This window comes from Helicoverpa zea, chromosome 23 (genome assembly GCF_022581195.2).
Source record: "Helicoverpa zea isolate HzStark_Cry1AcR chromosome 23, ilHelZeax1.1, whole genome shotgun sequence".
Classification (NCBI taxonomy): Eukaryota; Metazoa; Arthropoda; class Insecta; order Lepidoptera; family Noctuidae; genus Helicoverpa; species Helicoverpa zea.
The window spans coordinates 6,088,609-6,110,935 of record NC_061474.1 but is presented as its reverse complement, the minus strand read 5'-3'; the positions used below and the strand labels follow the sequence as shown (position 1 = coordinate 6,110,935).

Here is a 22,327-nt window from a genome sequence, read left to right as displayed (position 1 = left end):
TTTGTTGAGGTTGAAGGAGTATTTAAATAGTTTTGTTTAAAAAAATACCATGTAAAATCTATAAGTGCTGACATGATACAGAGAAAACAATTTTTGTTTGTTTGTTTGTTTGAGCCTCAAGGCTCCGAAACTACTGAACCGATTAGAAAAATTATTTCACTGTTGAAAAGCTATACTCTTTCCGAGTAACATAGGCTATACGTTATCCCGGTATGGACAGTCATTGTGGCCCACGAGATGCGGATGAAGCCGCGGGAAAGCGGCTAGTGCAGTATAAAATGGTTTTGGTTTGTTCATAAATAATATACCATTTATAAAAACGTGTCAAGAAGTAGTTGATAGGGTAAATCATACATATTAAATTATACACGTGTTTGAAGAATACATATATTGGCTATTTATTTACACTGACAAGCCTGTTATTATTCTTCAAATGTTATATCTATCTATGGTAATTATTACCAGTCTTCACAGAAAAATAAATTATTGAATGAATTAATTATCAATGTTTCGCTTAGACTTGATGCTGACCTCTAATATAATTGTGAAAAGATTAGGCAAATAACTAAATACAATTAAATTAGTTAAATCTTTCAACACATCACGAACAGAAATTCAAACTTTCCCATGTATTTCCTAATTCAAATTGATGCTTTTCCGTGAAAATGAAACAGATAAACTTACTTATACATTTTTAACATGAAACAACTTTGTTCACCTTATAAGAAGGTAGGGTAATGCATAAAATATGAAGGAACTGGGAACAGGGCCGAGTTTGCGAGCCAAGTTTTAAATTACAATGACGTATTGTGTTTGTAGAAGAAAATGCGACTGGGAAGGAAAGATAGAATTTATAGAATAATTATCTACTGTATTTTAATATTATAAGGAGGTAAACCTGGACCGTAAAGAATGAAATCGCCAATATACATTGATCAAGATTTAAGTTTTATTTATTCTAATAAAACATGCTGATTAACTGCAAGTTTATAGAGATGTCTTCCTCGATAAATAAGATATCTAACACATTTAAATATTCCTTCAGATCGGTTCAGTTGTAACCTCAAGAGATTAATTAGCGTGAACATCGACCTATTTCGAGAACACGAAAGAATTCTTTAGTTTTATGAAATCAGTATAGATTTGGTCACGTCAAAAATACAAAAGTAGCTTGCTTATCACTCGTCATTATCTGCAGAAAAATAAAACGCAGTTTTAGATAGTTTACCACAGTATATTTTTAAATTAAAAAATACAAACAGTTATTTTGAAAACAGAAATAATAATAGATATTTGCTACATAACGGTTTTATAATCTTGAGGGAGCGGAGAAAAAGCCTATAATCTTCACACTCCATTTCCCTCGGCGGAAATTCAAGCGGCTACAGCGCTTTATGCAGCAAGCTTCAGCCACAATATTTTTATAATAACATCGGCAAATTAAAATTATATTTTGTTGTGCATTTTAAAATATTTACGAAATTTTTGGATGAAATTCTTGATATACATACATTTTACAATTTGATTTGCAGAAAAAAATTGAAAAGTTCGTTATGGGAATACAATTTTGTGTTTTTATGCAGGTCGATGATGTATATATTACGAATATTTATTGGTCCATAAGTATTATGCGCACAGGGTAACCTATTTATTTATGTGCAAAAACTTTTAACATTCCAAAATAAAGCAAAACTTTTTTGAATATGATCCGCGAATACCAAAGTTCTTTAAAGCACAGTATTGCGGTATAAATAAAGTAGTACCTGTTATAACGTTTTGTTTATGTAATAAAAACAACATTTCCTTTTTAGTTTACAGTTTATTCAAATTACTTCAAGCCTAACTTTGACGTGGACAATTACCACAGTTAGACCAGTCAAATAGCAATTTTATTTATTTACGTTGGGTAAACAGTTGACAAACAGTTCAAAATAGCAGCCAGTTAAAAATAGTCGTTGTAAACTTAAACAATCAATATGTTGACTTTGTAGTTTATTTTTGGTCGTGAACTGTAATTTGAATACTTACGTCAATTGGTTAATATTTAGTCCACGTCATAAAAGAAGGCCGTTGTTACTTAAGATACTATTTTTAACTATGTACTTTGAATTGTCTTTGATACATTTCCTACTTTGTTATAATTTACTACTTTAACTAAACTAAGGATAAATGCCTTCGAGGCTTGGTGCAAGTAGTAAACTGTCAAAGAGTCAGTAATCAAAAGAAACGTTGAGAAGTTTACAGTGCATTTTTTCTCGATTCATTTACTATTTAAGTACCGCATATGTGACAGTATGAGATCCACCTATTTTTATTATATACAAAAAAATATTTTCGTGATATTGACGTAGCGTGATTTTGCGTTGCGTGTTACAAAAGTTTGGCGAATTGGTTTATTTTAAAACACTTTTACTGACTTTTAGTTTTAGTTATTTGGAAGTAGAATTAATGTATAACTATTTTACTGCTAAACTTCTAAGTTCAACGTTGTTTCAGTTTATTGAAGAGTTCTTTCCTCAATCAATTATTCAATGAAATAATTTATGAAACCTTTGTTTTCGTGCCTAAAATAATTCAGGGAAACTTCCTAAAACGAGTTTAAAACAAGCATCAATTTAAAAATCGAACACAAGCACTTAAAACAAACGAAAACAATTCTAAAGACAAGACAAGACTACAAAAACAAATGACTATTTACGCCCATTTACACCTTCAATATAAACGTCCGTTCTTCTTAAAACTACTCTACTTTGACAATCGAACGTACAAATTAATAGTAAACGGTTGTTTTAAGAAAACTGACGTTGAAGGCGTCGGTGTATTCGGTCCAAATTCAAATTAAATTACTCGTTCCAATTTCAAAGTTGAATTCTAAGCAAACGAGAGAGAAACTCTATCTTTATCAAATAGATTGGTCCGAGAAATAATTGGCGGTTACGTAGCAATGGATAACAAGGGACCACTAACAGTTACCCTATATTTATTTGTTTGTTAGGTTAACCTTTAATTAACTGAACTGGGTTTAACTGATGAATACCGTTGGTGGTTAGTGAGAAGCGTTTCGGAGCTTTTGTTGACGTTTTGTTACTGAGATAGTTACTTTTGAAATGTACATATTTTGGCTCTTAATTAAAGTTTTTTTTTTTAATGTGTTTTTATCTTTTTCAGAAATAATTCAGGGGTATGTCGTTCGCAATTTCAGAGTTTCGTTATTATTATTAGGTATTCTCTTCTCTTTCAGTCTTGAGAGAGCTTCTGCCAGCACCCGGATAAAAATAAGCTTTTATATGATTTTCTAATGGTTAAGTTATGATATTCCAAGTTTCAGCAAAATCCGTTGAGTACCCAAGTAGCACAAAACTGTTGCTTAAGAGCTTTAGAGCCAATCCGATTATTACCAAAGGTGCCAAGATCAAGCGCCAGAGCGTGCTCTACAGACCTTATGCAGCAGCTTTGCAGCCAAAGGGGCACAACTTTTTGCAGTCTATAGTTCCATTAGAACTTCATAGTAGAGGCATAAAAGCGATACAGGAGCGGCAACTAATAATTAACACCATACTAAAGCTCTTATGGCGATGATTGAATGAATGACAAATTTAGCCGAATGAAGAAAACTTCACTGATCGTTCACCTTGTCTCTCATTTATAAAATATATTTGTTGTTCCTGAGTCAGACATTACTGAATACAAATAAATATTAAGTGAAGGTAAGTGTTTTTGAGCTATATTTTGTATTATATGGTAAGTAGCTACAAACGCAGATCAGTTTATCGTGAATATAGTTGATATTGTTGATGTATTTTTAACGGGCCTCAATAATTACCTCAGAATATCGTAAAATATATAAATTATTATTACATAAATATTTTTGTATCACATAACTACACGATATTGAAATTACATACTGGACTACATTCGTTTTTAGTAAGTTGCTTGTTCGATATTTAGATATATTTTACTACAAATGCGATAAAAACCTATAAATTTCTCGACTACTAATAAATAATTATCTTGTAAACATGGCGTCCATTGAAAGCAGCTTTAAGTTGCAACTTCCACCTTAAAAACTCCTCTCTGCGCGTCATAGCGCTAAGCTTCACTCTTCTGAAGGTCCAAGTAATATCTGTACCTCTATTGCAGTTCAAGTCTGCACTGTGATACTGCAGATATCAAACCACACTATTAATGGCTACTTGTTTAGAGATCCGTAGAAGTCGTTGGAAACTCTATAATACGATGATATATTATTGTTAATTGTTTAACACTTAAGTACCATATGTTACTTTGTTTTCAGAGTACCGTTCAAAATAATTCAAACTTTTAATGCACAACAAAATAAACAAGAACTTTGCATCTGTCCATCTAAATGGAAAAAACGGAGTGTTTCACTATACTTGAGAGTAAATAAATGGAGCTACTGATTTTTTTTATATTCTTGAATAAATACATATTTTTTGTTATAAGTTTTTTATTACTTCAAAACAAACATTATTTTTCCTTAAACAAAAAAAAGTCGTGGTGGCCTAGTGGGCAAAGAACCAACCTCTCGAGTATGAGGGCGCGGGTTCGATTCCAGGTCAGGCAAGTACCAATGCAACTTTTCTAAGTTTGTATGTACTTTCTAAGTATATCTTAGACACCAATGACTGTGTTTCGGATGGCACGTTAAACTGTAGGTCCCGGCTGTCATTGAACATCCTTGGCAGTCGTTACGGGTAGTCAGAAGCCAGTAAGTCTGACACCAGTCTAACCAAGGGGTATCGGGTTGCCCGGGTAACTGGGTTGAGGAGGTCAGATAGGCAGTCGCTTCTTGTAAAGCACTGGTACTCAGCTGAATCCGGTTAGACTGGAAGCCGACCCCAACATAGTTTGGGAAAAAGGCTCGGAGGATGAGAAACATTATTTTTCCTCTGTAACTGATTCGTTATCAGTAATTGAGAAAACAAAATCTACGGGACCCTTGCTTGTGTTTATGAATAAAATAACAGAATGTATCCAAATGAGCAGGCAATGTCTATTAACCTCCTGCTTCTATTGTGGAACCTTAATGTGGCTATAAGTAGAACAGAGGATCAAATTCCTACTTAAGTCTGCACAAAAGAACAAATCACTTCTGCAATGGAACCTTTAGTGGCAGAAAAGTGATAAATATATCTTTTATACAGTTCTGTTAAAAAGTCTACAATTAGAGTCTTTATGCAGTTCTAACGCGTACATCAGCGGCAATAGAAACTCTTTAGCAGCTTTAACCTTTAACATAATTGTTTGAACTCTCTTTTAAAGATGTAGGCTGCAAATGGGTTGTAGAATGATCTCTTGTAAAACCTAGAGTGCCATTTGGTTCAGTTTCTGCTGCTTTAAGTGATATTTACAGCTATGAGCAGCTACGGAAGCAATAGTAGAACTTAGAGTTACTTTCGGAACCCCTAAAGCACTACTGTACAGCTAACAGTTGCAAAATAGGCTGCTATTTCCACTAGTGTGCTAGTTGGGTAGTTAGCTACAATTTTATGTAGGTAAGTGTAATGCTTACCTATAGGTGCAACTTGAACTACAACATACGATAGCTCCCAATTGGATGTTTTACAAAAATCTCAGACAAAAAAATTAAATGCTCTTATCAAAAAGGCTCGTCAAAGACCATTGTTCGATTCAATTAAAGAAAAAGCCAAATGACAGTGATTTTAATCAAAAATGGCGGTAATAGGCCCAATTAACAGCCTTTGTGGGACACAATATTAATTTTCATTTCGTTCTCTGTAATTCACTAAAAAATACCCGCGACTTTGCTTGCGAAAAGTCGAATTACACGCACTATGAATGCACACCATTTAAAAGCCTCAACCTATTTCATACAATAATAATTGCTATGTTTAAAATATGATTTGTTCTTAACATCGGAATATGTGAAATTGTTCCTTCGGGGCCGCAAGTGAAACCACTGGTAAAAGCTAGGTCTATGATAATAATTAGCCACAAAATGTTCCAGTATGAAATTCAAAGAAAACCCAGAGATTTCTCATTAATTAGAGAAGCTAATTAGTGCGACCATTATCATTACCTGTGTCTGTAACTTAGTGCTTCTATGAACATAAATATACCCTTTGTACTTTTCTTTAAACCCCTTCAAAGGAAATGCGTGGATAATATAATATAATACTGCATAAAGTCTTTCTTTTATATTATAATGGACTAGCTTCTGCCAGCGGTTTCACCCGCATCCCGTGGGAACTACTTCCCGTACCGGGATAAAAAGTAGCCTATAGCCTTCCTCGATAAATGGGCTATCTAACACTGAAAGAAATTTTCAAATCGGACTGGTAGTTCCTGAGATTAGCGCGTTCAAACAAACAAACAAACTCTTCAGCTTTATAATATTAGTATAGAATTGTGTTTTTCTTTCTTTGCATTTGCTTACCTACAACTGCCGACATACGTTTAGCTCGAACCAAAAGTTCAGAAATTAGTAAAGAGAATGCAGTCACAAAAATCTCACTAAATTAAAATCTGTAACTTTGATAAACAGATGCATATACCTATGTACCTATTGGATACTTACGTGTAAACCTTATGAAGTTACACACTTACTAAACTCGTAATTAGACGGTTAATTATTTATTGCAGTTTTGTATTTTATTAATTTTTGTTGGCGAAAATAATTAAATTAACGTTAGTTCTTTTAAAAAATCTTTCGTTAATACAATTGCCACTATCCTGAGTGCTTTAATGCATCAAAGTAGACTAATCGCTGACCAAAAATTAGCTAACCGAACTCCCAAAAAGAATTCAATCCAAAAGTAATTCTGGAACCGAAAAAACCTTTTAGCCTTTCGAAAAGCGACAATTATTCTTAACTTTCGAAAGTCATTATTTCACCTAAATCGTTCGAAATTACTAACACCTGCCACCTCAGTCGAAATAAAGAAAAGAAATATTATCAAAAAGAATTCACAACGTATTTCAATCAAAAAATACCCGATTTCCATAATCCGAAGCATTTCTAGCAAAAACAAAGTTATTGTAACGTCACGGGTCGCCATTTTGGTAGAATTGCGAGAATTACCAAGTTTACTTAAAAAGTTACGGTAGAAAGTTCGCCGTGGCCAATGGCGTCGAGATTGGTCGAACAAATACGAATAATTAAGGGGAATGAACGTTGCTATATTGCTTTGTTCAGAGGATTCGAAACAATGGAGCAACGTATATAGGATTGAGCATTTATACTCGTCTGTGTTTGTGAACGTGGCCTTTTATATGACGATAGTGGTTTATTCATAAGAGGTTTATAGTTTGATTAACATTTATAGAGTTAATACTTAAAATGCCTTGGAATTACGATGATAAACGAAGTAAAACCACTTTGAACTAGTTAAAGCACTCCTTCCCCTTTATAAGACTTTGGTACTTATCAACAGATTTACCAAACGAACCATAAAAATACAATTAATTCAATTTAAACTTCAATCATTACTTTGTAACTCGAACCAAACTTCGTTAATTACAATGAGATAATTTCCAAAATCAAAGTTCTGAATTGCTTTAATCATGGTTCACTACCGAAGTTTATTTGATAAAATATTCAACCGAGTCTATGGCCTTAGGAATGCATGGTCGCCATGTCCTTGTGTGCATTTCTGTGAAAAATCGATATTGTTGTGGTATTTTAAAGCCATGAAATCAGTCTAGTTCAATAGCTATGACGTCATGAGGCTTTACGGCTTTCAGACACGGTACTCTCGTGCTTTTGTTTTGCTTTATAGAAGCACGATGTTGCTTCTCCAATGGGGTGGAACTTTCATTTTTGTAAATGTTTTGATCTTGATGTAAAACATAATCCCACCCAAAACAAAAATGTGAAAGACTGCCAAGTTCGATAATATGGGAATGCTTCGCCTATAAAAGAAGTGAGATCTGAATAAGTACCAAGTTCCATACACATACCTCAGTTAAAAATAGTTACTGTTTAATGATGTTACTTGGCAAGTTTTCACACACCTTGTTATAAACCTACTAAACGCAACAAACAAACTTAACAACAAACTAAAATGAATCAAGTATTTAATTTTCTATTAAAACTTGCCAAGTAACATCATTAAAAAGTAACTATTTTTAACTGAGGTATGTGTATGGAACTTGGTACTTATTCAGATCTCACTTCTTTTATAGGCGAAGCATTCCCATATTATCGAACTTGGCAGTCTTTCACATTTTTGTTTTGGGTGGGATTTCATTTATTTTTGTAAGGTTGTTTATTTTATTTTTTTCTTGTGATGAAGTTAGTTAAAGAAATGTCTCATTTATACTATCTTTCAGATTTTTTAATATGCACTATGTTTCTTACAAAGAAATGAACTAGATTAACTAAATGGACTAGATTTACCAACTGACTGACATGACATGTTATCATATATTATGCTCGTGGATCAAAGTTACACATTCGTTATTTTCGAAAGTGATTCACACTTGGCCGTTTTCAGATTTTTACTTTACTTTGACTAAATAAAAACCTTTGTAACGAATTTCAGATCGGTACGACCATTCGAAGATATATTATATAAATATGGATAAATTTAGTTCGTTTTAGTTCCTTTGGGGTATAAATTTACACCGGGTATAAAACACCTTCATTATTTTGAAACCGACTCACACTTGGCCATTTTCAGATTTTTCCCTTTACCTTGACATAAAGACCTACCTCCATGCCAAATTTCAAGTCAATACGACCATTGGAAGTGGTCTAGGTTTTTGATGAGTGAGTCAGTCAGTGAGTGTATAGTAAAAATAGCGATTTTCTGACGTCAATATCTCAAGACCTACAATAGCTATATTAATGAAATTTTGTATTTTAGATAAGTGAGGGGGTCTCAATAGATACTAGAAATTTGATATGCGTAAATAAAATAGATTTTGAGTTACAGGGGGGTCGAATTTGGCCCGAAATGGTTCGTGTAATATAACCCACGGCCGGTGTGTCGCTTTTTTTGCTCGAACTTGGCGGACACACTGCCGTGTGTCTAGATATTATTATAATTTAATTTAACAAGGATGGAAAAGACAAAATACGATATCAAAATTGAAAGCCACAAAAAAACACTGAAGATCCTTATTCTTATTGTCATTCATATCAAGTTCTACAGCCACATCAACTGACAATACACAGAGAATTTGTAGGTACAAAGCATTTAGGCATGAAACAAAAGACGTCAAACAACACAGGCCAACATTAAATCCCGCCTATTTGTCCCGGGAGACAGATTTCGTTAGGCATTTGTTTGTCCCTTAAACAAAGCTCCACTTTTTGTTGACGCTCCAAAATGGCTACTATTTGTATACAATTTTGATTTATAAGCAGTTGTATCTAAATATAGAAATTGAATTTCCAAACTTGTGACCATCTGGTCTCGGTTTAATACAAAACATAAACCAATTAATCTAAGTCTTAACTTAGCAAAGTTTTGTAAGCGGAGAGTCGTGGAATATTTCTAGTTAAAATATCATTATTGTACGTACAATTGGTTTATGCCATTCTTAAAACAAAGTTTGACAAAAAATTGTATTTAAGCACAATTGATAAAAGCGAAACTTCTCCAATTTGTCGATTGACCGAAAAAATCTCAGATACCTACTTTAAAGAATGAAATATTTTGTATGGGAATTCCCATTGCGACGCAAGCTTAGGCTGGAAACAGTGCTCGACTGACAAGTCTGTGTCAAGACTGTGCAAGTCTATGAACGCGCACACAGCTACTCTGACGATACGCTCGTGATTTGGTATGTGATTCGGTCTGGACGTACGGTCAGCACCAACTGTCGGCCGAGCACTGTTTCCAGCCTTAATATAGAGGTATATAGAATGTTGACACCAGCCCCATACAAGTAATGTGAACTGCCTATCTCCAGTAAGCAAAACACCGATAGGCAGAATATTGGGACGTCAGTACATGAGGACAAAGTGGCAAGCCAAAATACCCACATAATCTACAGTTACACAAGAAAAGTCTTTATTAAATCCGATACCTGGAACGGTCAAAGAGTGTGTAGATAGGAATATCAGAAACTATTGGGTTTTCGCATCCCTAATTGAAACCGCAAAAATGTACACATGTATTACATGAATATTTTGATACGGCCCTTTAGCAAAGAGACACGTGTGCATTTTTCTTGTTCATTTTTAACAAGGTGGATTACGTTTTTACTACCTGAATGTAATAGAGTCTAAGGTAACTAATTAAATCATCTTTCACGGATGGGAGCGTCATGAAAATTGGAAGCTGTAGTAGCTCTGGTGCCAAAACAATAATGTGGTACTTTTGAAAAGCTAGCTTTTAGCTAGGTTTGGACTTGATAGAAAAGCGTGTACTTTTTTAACTATTATATATTTTCACCTTTACATAATTTGTTAAATGTTTTATGCATGGCATTTTAGTGGTTATATTTAAGAAATTAATTACAATTGCGAGTTTTGGCTAATAAGGCAGAAGTTGATATCAACGAGGAACTGTTTATGAAACTAAATATTTGTACTATTCAAAATAAACATCACATCCTACACATTATCCCAAAGGACGGACATAATATTTCTTAGAATTTCCCACAATATTCATTAAATTGCCTTGTTTTCCCGGAAAAAATGAAGTGTAATTTACATTACATAAATCTTACAGAACACCACACCTGTTATTTCTGAAGAGAAAGAAAAATATTGGTAAATGCAAAGCTTAATATATGGGCAAATCTCATATGCTGGGACATCATAAGTCTCCTTTTATTCAAAGCTAGTTACTATACGTTACTCCAGATAATTATTCACCAGGGCTTTGTTTCTATTTAAAGTGCAACACAAAAAAATATTATTCACTTTTTGGTATAAAATATTACTCTATTCAATTACATTTGACTTTGTTTGGTTTGCTATAACATGTTTTTGTCATTTGATCACTTTTAAACATTCAGGTCCAATATATTTATAGGTGTGTTTCAGAAATTACATGTAAAAATAACAATTTGTTATTATTTATCTATGCACACTTTACATTGCTATAACCAAAGCATTTAATGAACCACTTGCGACTCAAGCGACAAAATCCAAAGTATACACATTGAACATCGGCATCTGAAACTGAGAATGAGGATTCTAGAGAGTCCGGAAATGAGGATTCTAGAGCCACATTAACGCGCCATTTCACCGAAGACCTGCCAGAAGTCAGCAGTGGCGAAATCGAGATCGCTCTGAGACAGCTCAAAAATGGAAAAGCCCCTGGCGAGGATGGCATTACAACAGAGCTATTAAAAGCAGGAGGAAAGCCCGTACTGGGGGAGCTCCAGAAGCTTTTTAATGCCGTCCTGTTTGAAGGGAGAACTCCAGAGGCGTGGAGTAGGAGTGTTGTCGTCCTGTTCTTCAAAAAGGGAGACAAAACCCAGTTGAAGAACTATCGACCCATTTCCCTCCTAAGCCACGTCTATAAGCTGTTCTCAAGAGTGATCACGAACCGACTTGCGCGAAGACTCGACGAATTCCAACCACCGGAGCAGGCTGGGTTTCGGAGCGGATACGGCACCATAGACCACATCCACACAGTGCGGCAGATTATACAGAAGACCGAAGAGTATAATCAGCCCCTGTGTCTAGCATTTGTGGACTATGAGAAGGCCTTTGACTCGGTTGAAATCTGGTCTGTTCTGGAGTCCCTGCAGCGTTGTCAAGTAGATTGGCGATACATCCAAGTGATGAGATGTCTCTACGAAGCCGCTACAATGTCCGTCCAAGTACAAAATCAGCAAACAAGGCCCATACCGTTGCATCGAGGAGTGAGACAAGGGGATGTTATTTCCCCGAAACTGTTCACTAATGCAATGGAGGATATGTTCAAGACGCTGAACTGGAAAGGACGTGGCATCAACATCAATGGCGAACACATCTCTCACTTGCGATTTGCTGACGATATCGTCATCATGGCAGAAACGCTGCAGGACCTACAACAAATGCTGAACGACCTGGCTGAATCTTCTCTACGCATCGGCCTACGGATGAACTTGGACAAAACCAAGGTCATGTTCAATGAACATGTTCTACCGGAACCGATTGCGATACACGGTGCCGTTCTCGAAGTTGTTCGGAAATATGTATACCTCGGGCAGACATTGCAGTTAGGTAGAAACAACTTTGAGGACGAGGTGAATAGGAGAATTCAGTTGGGTTGGGCTGCATTTGGGAAGCTACGTCGAGTCCTAACATCGTCGATCCCACAGTGCCTAAAGACGAAAGTCTTCAATCAGTGCGTCCTACCTGTCATGACTTACGGAGCCGAAACGTGGACACTGACGGTACGGCTGGTCCACAAGTTTAAAGTCGCTCAGCGGGCTATGGAAAGGGCTATGCTTGGCATTTCTCTGAGGGATCGCATCAGAAATGAGGTAATCCGTCAGAGAACCAAGGTCATCGACATAGCCCACCGAATCAGCAAGCTGAAGTGGCAGTGGGCTGGCCATATTAGCCGAAGAACCGATAACCGTTGGGGTAAACGAGTTCTAGAGTGGAGACCACGCCTCGGCAAGCGTAGTGTAGGACGTCCTCAGGCACGGTGGAGTGATGACTTGCGCAAGACGGCTGGCAGGAGCTGGATGCGAGTAGCCGAAAATCGATCTCAGTGGCGTGCACTTGGAGAGGCCTATGTCCAGCAGTGGACTGCGATAGGCTGATGATGATCTGAAACTAAAGGGTCAATGTGCAATCCAGACCTTGATCCCTGGACCTCTGTAATCCACAAAATAAATTTAAGTTTTCAGACCATTTAGTGTTGGGCAGTTGAGCCTCACAAAAGTCCTTTTATGTTTGTTAAAGTTCAGGTCACCTTGAAGCTAGTGAGTCGGTATTTGGCCAGAAACAATAGCTTATTTGGGAATTCCTAGATCTACTGTTTGTTAGCTTTCAACACTTTCTTTCTTCTGAATGTATCTATTTTGCAAATTCATATTTTACCTACTTATTTAATGGATCTTCTACTTCCTCATATTTAATACGATTCAAAGTAATAATATTGTTATGCTTTTTAGAGTTAGCTTTCTTATCAAAAACTAAACATACCTATCCTTTACTCAGAACGGTGTAACTAAAGCACTTACCAACACAAAGAAATCCAATTCTATATATCTTAATGTAATGCTAAAATGAGATTATTTTATTTCTCATTCATTCAATCTCATTAAATACGTTTCGGTTCACTTATTCCACCCTGTATTAAGTGTTGCTAGGAAAACGTAATGAATTTCTGTGTTAAGATTAATGTATGTTTGTGAGACTTTTCTATTAAATTATATATAACTAGCCATTTTCCCGCGGTTTCACCCGCGTCCCGTGGGAGCTACTGCCCGCACCGGGATAAAATATAGCCTATGTTACTCGCAGATAATATAGCTTGCTAATGGTGAAAGTTAAGTTAGTTAGTTAGTTAAGAAGTTTAAAATCGGTCCAGTAGTTTTTGAGTTTATCCATTACAACCAAACAAACAAACAAAGAAAGTTTTCCTCTTTATAATACTCGTATTAGTATAGATTACACGATGCAGATTGCTCTATCTTATCAAATGCTTCTTACAAATACTTCTGTTTCCTTTAGGGACACCCTATAACTGTCATTACTTCAATAACTTAAAGGAAAATATTACAGGCGCAAAGCGTATTGAAAATACTTTATTACTATAATACATTCCAATAAATCCTTAGCTAAGCCTAAATATAAAACCAAGTTGTAATATAATCCTACCCTACAAGTTCTCATCAAAAACTTGGCACACAAACAATAACAAAGAAAACAGGCTTTACGTAACAAAACATCAGTTTTCTAATTCAAGAAACATTTTATCAAACAGCTGCGTAGCCAGTGTAATTTCTCTCGTATTTATATTTAGGCTTCACCCCACAGTACGTGCCCAATACATTTGGTATTACTGTCATACAAATCTTTATTTATTTCATAAGGAAAAATGGCAGAAAACACAGTTTCTTGCCACGATTTTCTTAAGTTCCTTGGGATAAGAATAAAATGTTTTTTCCGTGATTAATCTCGTGATGGGCCTGATTCTGATGGTGTAAATTAAAGGTCCTTGGGGACGGCGGTAAGGGAATGTTGTGGCAACGGCTTAGTTGCTAATAGACGGAAGATACGGGCCAAAGTTGTTTAGTGTTGTTTGTAGGTAAACGATGGGTCGGAGTTTATTGCGTAGGCATGAAACCCTTTTTGAGGAAATAAGTAACAGACGTGACTGTTTTGGACAAGTAGGGTTAGCAGCAAGTTAAATCAAATTCAACGTCGTGTTTTCTTCGCGTCTTACGGTTCGTCATTCAAATCATATTTTCCTCCTATTTGATTAAAGTAGCTTTTAATTTCATCATCTTTCAATACTTCTTGATATACCAACGCATCTTGTTGTAACATTTATTGAAAACGTCTAAAACATCAGGAAAACGATTATTAACATCTTGTAAACTCAAACTCTGCAACTCGGAAAACTTGGACTTGATAATCTTTGCACTTCAAACAAAGTTACAAAACTATCTGAAAACTGCTCGCTACATGATGCAAATAGACAAACCGAACATAATTTGCACTGAAATTGCAAGTTTCCCAACATTTCTATATTTTTTCAAGCTCATTGAAGCTATAATGAAAGCGAAGTCTGGCGAAACGCCATTTAGCGTAACGATTCAAACCGTTTGCCTAAGGTTTGCGCCAGTCGTTCCAAAGACGTCTTTTTGCAGGCATTACGAGCAAACTTTTCGCTGTAAATGCATTTTATTGCAGTGGGAAATTCGTCTTTTGCATTCTGAAATAGTAAAACAGTTCTACCGTCATTTGCTACATAAAAGAGCTTATCTGTTTCTGGGTGAAATGTTCCATAATTTCCCGAGGGAGTCGTGTGATGAAATAATTTCGCGGAATATTGATTGTAGATTTTATTGCCTGCCTTATTAAAAAGAATATTTTGATAACGTTTTGTTAGCAAAATTATTTAGAAGAACATAATATGTTACTATCATCTTCTCCACAAATTAATTTAAACGTATTTTCACTACTATTCCGTTATATGTATAGGTGATTGTGACTTTTCAATTAAAGCGATTTTATTTCAAGAAAAACGCAAAATTATATTTTTATATCTATTACTTGAAGCAGCTCCTTAATAAATTTAAAACAAAAATATAAAAGGAAAAAGTATCTCATCAAGAATTCTACAAAATGGCCGAATCGCATTGCACCGAGCAGCTAAATAAATAAATTCGACGCATTGCGCTATACATCTCACTGAAACACGTGCGATTAACGATACAACATATATATACGTACTTCTACTGAATATATACGTGTATTTTTCTAGCCTTCAACTTGTAGTAAAGTTTCTTACTTCATTTTATGGCATACTTGAACTAACAGATTTGTTTAACTTGAGAAATGGTTGTTCTGAAGTTGCTAAGGAATTTTTCATAGTTGAAGATTGAATGCTTGCACTTATCTAGTCTGTTTTATTCAGTAATCAAATAGGCTCTTCTGCTACTTGAAATAGTACAAAATAAGGATAAAAGTGACCGGTGGTGTAACTTGTAGGGACAATTAGGTAAAAATACATTAAATTAACTTTGCCAGTTAAACCTATGACTGATAGAAATAAGTAAAACTATTACATAACTGAAGTAACAATCACAAGAACATCCGTATAATATAAATAAAAGTATGTTTCTTTATTATAATGCTTCTACACTCACACGGTTTAACCGTTGGAGATTAAAGACAGAGATATATTCGATACTTTTTATCCGACTGTAGATCAAAATGTGGACGCCTATCTAACGTATAACCGAGATTGATTTCCCATCCCCTAGCCAACCTCTGCTGTGTCTGACAGGGATTGCGTAGGTAGCTCACACAATGGACTGAGACATCAAGTGGGAACTAATGACTTCTAAAAACAAACGGGAGCTCTTGAACAATGAAAATATTTCTTTAATACACAAACATCGTCTCTGTATCTCAGTCGTAATAATGAGTTTTCTAATATACCAAATAGTTTGCAGTATTATCTTTAGATGTTGGCAAACAAAATGTCTCGAAAGATAACGAAGAGACTCTCAATTAAGACAATAAAAATATGGCTATAGAAAAGCCTTCTCAAAATAACAGCCCTCCACAAATTACCATAACTAAGAGCCCTCAACCAATTCTTTCCTATTTTCCCACATCAGCATACAATATCATATGTTAAACGTCAAAACTTCATGGACAGAAAATGAAACCTTTTTTTACTTTTTTCTTCTTTGTTCTTTTGTTCTGCACTTTTGTTTTAAAGCTGTCACTAGAAAAATGTCATGAAGGAAGAAATTGTATTTTAATTTATTGTTTATTGTAACTAATTATTTTAACTATGATTAAAAGCTTATAAGAAGACTATTCGCTTTGACTAAAACCCTGTCTGTGAGGCATTGTAAACATTGGTGACCCCGACGTGATCGCGGCCGAAATTCAAGACTTGGCGGCGTGGCGGCGGCGGCCGTGGCGTGATGACCATACCGGACTCAGCCGTTATCATGCTCATAACGGAATGTGGTAGTGAGTGACGCGGTTTGGCCATAGGGAAGTACGCCCAATCTTAGTTCTATTAACTTTGGAGTCAGATAACCTCTAATTGAAATGCCTCAACCTACTTAATCTATGTAACGAAAGTTTAACCTCCTACTTTGAACTTCTTCTACTTGCATCTCGCTTAAGGACGCACCCTGGCATTTTCCAGATTCGCTGTGTACACCTGCTTCTTGGGTTCCTGTGGAATGCACTGCTACTGCTAGATATCTCTATTTGCTTGCTACAGCAAATGCTTGCTGTATCTTGTGCTGTGTGACCTGCTTTGCTCGCGTGCGTCGCTGACTGAAGTTCGTAGTCGTTGCCTGTGCGCGACTAGCACGGTTTGGCTTTGCTTTCTTTAACTTAACATACCGTGTCTAATACTGGAATAACTTATTTCTTGACGGCCTGTTCAGTTCTTATAAGCTTCCACTATGTCTGCTGAATTAAAAGCTCTTATTCGGCAGCGGGGTTCAATAAAGGCTAGAATAACTTTATTTGATAAATACTTAAAATCTGTTAAACTGATAGAAACTGATAGCATTACTAAACAAATCATACTTGAAACCGAGATAAAACTAACAAAATTTAAAGAATTGTTCACACAGTTTGATGAATTAAAAACTAAAATTGAAGAATTAGATCCCACACAGTTGGAAGAACATGACTTGATAGAAAGTGACTTTTGTTCTAATATTGCTAAAGCTCAATTGTTAATCGAAGATCTTAGCCCTACTGGAAATACGAACTATAATTCTTTAGCCAACTCTCAAAGTAATAAACAGGATAGCCACTATAGTCACAATATTAAATTGCCTACCATTCAGTTGCCTACCTTTGATGGAGACTACTTGAAGTGGATGGAATTCAGAGACACTTTTGATTCATTAATTAACAATAATGACAGTATTTCTGAAATAAATAAGTTTCATTACCTTCGTTCTTCATTAGTGTCAGGAGCGTCTAATGTAATTAAGTCCATTGATTTCACGGCTACCAACTATAAATTAGCGTGGACTATATTGACTGAACGCTTCGATAATAAAAGGATAATAACTAATAACCATCTAAAAGCTATTTTGAATTTCGACAATATAACTAAAGAAAATTACAAATCTTTGCGTTACATGATAGATTATTACTCTAAAAATATTAGAGCCCTGTCTTCTTTAAATGATCCTGAATCCCGCTGGGATATTTTACTTGTATACATCATGGCATCAAAACTAGATGGCGCCACAAGTCGCAAGTGGGAGGAACATAGGAATACTATTACCACTGCTCCAACAATTGAGGAATTCTATACCTTTTTAAGAGACCGTGCTGACGTTTTAGAAACCGTGCAATACACTACTAATACTAATAAATCTGATAAACAATATTATTCTAAAGATATTAAACAAACCAAGTCACTTGTTTCTTCTAACATAAATGATAATAAAAAATGTGTTGTATGTTCACAAGATCATTTACTATATAAATGTGAAAAGTTTAAGAATATGTCTGTAGATGCTAGATTTAATGAAATTTCCAAGCATAAGCTTTGTCATAATTGTCTGCGTCCTGGTCATTTCTCCACTCACTGTAATCATCACTTTTGCAAATTCTGCAATAAAAAGCACAATTTATTGCTACATAGATCACGGTCTAACACTGACAAGGCAAACTCATCTGTTGACAAGACTTCTGCAATGTCACCTCCTCAAGAAGCTAGTTCTTCCCAGGTAACTTCTACTATTGCTTTGTTTAATCCTGTGTCACACTCTGTGGCAAAACCTGGGCAGATCCTGCTATGCACTGCTCAAGTCAATATAATTGACAGTCGATCTTCTGAGAATTATACGGTTAAAGCTCTCTTAGACAATGGAAGTCAGTCTTCATTCATTACTGAAAGATTGCAGAGAAAAATGAACTTGTCTTGTTCCAATACAAACATATCAATTGCTGGTATAAATAATAAAGTGACTAATACTAATAAAATGTGTAACATAAAACTTAAATCGCGGATTAACTTATTTCAGACTAATGTAAAATGTCTTGTTGTGCCTCAGATTACTGGCACATTGCCTAATTCCTTTATTGACTCCTCTGATTTGAACTTTCCTAAATCTATAAACCTAGCAGATCCTACCTACTATATACCCTCTGAAATAGACATACTGCTAGGTGCTGATGTTTACTGGGAAATTGTTGATTCTAAACAAATTAAATTAGGAAAAAATAAACCTACACTACAAAAATCTAAACTGGGTTGGCTCGTTTCAGGCCCGACCGGTGTGAGATCTACTCCTTCTATTACTACTCATTCTAACTTGAGCACAAGGTGTTTTGTGCAGCTCGCATCCGAGAGTTCTAATGAAACTGTTGCTAATACGATTAGGCATGACTGTCATGCAGATGATCTATACACTGGATCAGACTATGACGAATTAACTACTACTGGCTTATCTCAGGACTTCAGTAAAGAATCTTCTGTTTTAGGATTGAAATGGTCACCTAGCCCTGACATTTTGCACTATTCAGTTGAAACTAAATCTACTCCTAAAACAACGAAACGCTCTATATTATCAAATTCATGCCGAATACTTGATCACTTAGGTCCCTTATTTGCTTGCACCATTTTACATAAAATCTTATTACAGAAACTTTGGTTACTTAAAATCGACTGGGGTAATGAAATCCCAACTGATATTAAAAGGTCATGGAAAGAATTCTATAAAGAATCTGAATATTTCACTCAGATACCTAGATACATTTTCTGTAGTTCTCCTATTTATATATAGGTCTATTGCTTTTCTGATGCTTCACAAGAAGCATATGGTGCATGTATTTATCTAAAGTCAAATAACAATTTAGGTGCTTTACTTAGTGCTAAACTATATTCCAAAGTCCTTCATTCTTTAAACCTTAGTATTTCACGCTCAGTATTTCCACAGATTCAACTATAGTTCTAGGGTAGTTAAAAACTGCACCTAGAACTCTTAAAACTTATGTAAGTAACCGTATTGAACAAATTCGAGAATTATCTGATGTAACTACTTGGCGTCATGTATCATCTGAGTAAAATCCTGCTGATATGGCGTCCAGGGGCATTCGACCACGGCTTCTCTATAATAATACTCTTTGGTGGCATGGTCCTTCATTTCTGACCAAGCCTGAAGATGAATGAACCCAACTTAAAGCTACTTCTTCTACCTTGCCTGAAATAAAAATAAGTTTAAATATCCAAACTATTACAACTTACGTTGTACCATTTCAAAATTAACTCCGAACTATATAAACTACAAAGGATATTTGCTTATGTACTAAATGTATAAACAACAGTAATAGGCTGAGTACTAAACTTAATGGTGTACTTACTTGTTCTGAGTTGAACAATTCACTGGAACTATTAGCTAAGGTGTCACAGAGAGAAAACTTAAAAACTTTGTAGGTGCTAATAACGAACTGAAAAGGCTGTTCAGAGAAAATGAGCGGTTGATTAGCGACTACGCGGGCGGAGCAGGCATACAATTTAAACTCTCATCCGCATATGCACCGCATTTCGGGGGAATCTAGGAGGCCGGAGTCAAAACGGCCAAATTCCATTTAAAACGAATAGCGGGTAATTCTAGTTTAACCTTCGAGTTATCTACACTCTTTGCACCAATTGAGGCTCTTATGAATTCGCGTCCCATTACTGCAATGTCAGCTGATCCATCCGATCTTTCCGCACTTACTCCTGGGCACTTTCTTGTGGGTAGACCGTTAACCTCGCAGCCATCACCCGTGACTGAGAAGATTGGTATCAACCGGTACCAACTTATTGAGCGCCTACAGCAACACTTCTGGTCTCGTTGGGCAAAGGACTATCTAGCCACTCTACAGCAGCGTGTAAAATGGCAGCGAGAACAGCAGCCAGTTCGTGTCGGCGACTTAGTCTTCGTGTTGGACGACCAGCTACCACCCTTGAAATGGCTTATGGGCCGCATTCAGAAGCTCTATCCAGGAACTGACGGTGTTTGCAGGGTAGTCGACGTCAAGACAGAGAACGGCGTCATTCATAGGCCCGTCTCTCGACTAGCCCTACTAGATTCCCATGAGCTCTTTGGGGAACATGTCCCCAAGGGGGGGGAGGATGTTAAACGTCAAAACTTCATGGACAGAAAATGAAACCTTTTTTTACTTTTTTCTTCTTTGTTCTTTTGTTCTGCACTTTTGTTTTAAAGCTGTCACTAGAAAAATGTCATGAAGGAAGAAATTGTATTTTAATTTATTGTTTATTGTAACTAATTATTTTAACTATGATTAAAAGCTTATAAGAAGACTATTCGCTTTGACTAAAACCCTGTCTGTGAGGCATTGTAAACACATAAAAATAATAAGTTCCAACTTAATGCCGCCATTCTCTTTCCCTAACGACGGTCAGAGGCGAACAAAAATAATATTACCTGATACCGCACTTGACTTCCAAAGGTCAAATCGGTGCCCTTGACCTTGAACGAATCCCCCTCATAAAAATAACACTACATTTGGGATGATACGATTTTAACCCTCCCCTGTTGCGCGTTGCCAATGCGGTCCATAGCAGCCTCTGGCAAGATGCCAAGACAACCTGCCAAGTGACGTCCAGATAATGACCTTGAGTTGTTTGCGATCGATAACGGAATTTGTAACCACGCGTTCGCACGGAATTCGATATTATTAGATGAAAAATTGTAATAGGTTTGGGTTTAATATTTTTTCGATATATTTTTTTGATGGTCCTTCGCGAATTTGGGGATAATGAAAAAATAAGAAGCTTGAATATTTTTGTAGCTTTAATTTGAGACATTACGTAACAAGGTTTTAAGGTTTTTTTTTTGTACGAATCAGCCATTTTTAGAACAACTCAAGAGGTTAAGATCAAATCTTGTGAGGCGATTACTTCAAAATCAAGAACCCGGATAAACGAGATTCTGTCATCGGCAGCCTTGTCTTCAAATAGTGGAAAGAAATATACCACAATTGTTTTATGTTCTATAAATTGTAGTTTCCTTATTTCCGACCAAAAACGGTAGAACTCTGGCCTTTGCTCAGCAGTAGAAAAGGATAGGCAAAAAAGTTAACATATTAACAATCCTGACTAATGCGAAAGTAACGCATTTACGTCAAAATTAGTGAATCAAATTATGTAGGAAAACAAATAATCTAAAGCCTAAACAAGGAGATAAGCAACGGACCCTGGGTTCTCTAAGGACTCGAGTGAAACCGCAAGAACAGCTAATGTACAACTTCCGAAAAATCTATATTATTGTTAGAAAGTTAGCCTACCTTCCATTTTCTGCACCTGACCCACAAAAGCTTACACGTGGCTCACTAAAGTACTCTCGAACTAAGGGCAAACGTGTGCATATTTAAATTTTACTACTACTCCCTACCTTTTGTAGTCACTTCGCATTTGGTGCAGTAATAAACGTAAAAGGTAAGCCGTCATTTGCATAATTTTATTGAATCGGAATATAATTTGATAAGGAGTTCAGTAATATGAAGGCGAAAATTGAAAATTCTTTGGAATCTTTATGTGAGTTTTTATTTTTTGTAATCTGCTAGAAAGTTATATCCTCTAAGTTAGTCATATGCCTTTCAGTGGGTTCTCAAAATTAATATTAAATCCACGATTATTAAAAAACAGTTTTATATCCATAACTACCATATAAAAATCAAAGGCAAAAAATACTTATTTTTCAGAAGACA

The 22,327-nt window shown here is 35.7% G+C and overlaps 1 long non-coding RNA gene across 1 annotated transcript; it reads right to left on the bottom strand.

The window, feature by feature from the left end:
- Positions 1 to 18,064: 18,064 nt before the first annotated feature.
- On the bottom strand, positions 18,065 to 20,931 carry LOC124642067. Its single transcript, XR_006985732.1, has 2 exons — positions 19,973 to 20,931; positions 18,065 to 18,499 (listed from the first exon to the last, which is right to left on the bottom strand). It is a non-coding gene; the product is annotated as an uncharacterized LOC124642067 (long non-coding RNA).
- Positions 20,932 to 22,327: the final 1,396 nt, after the last annotated feature.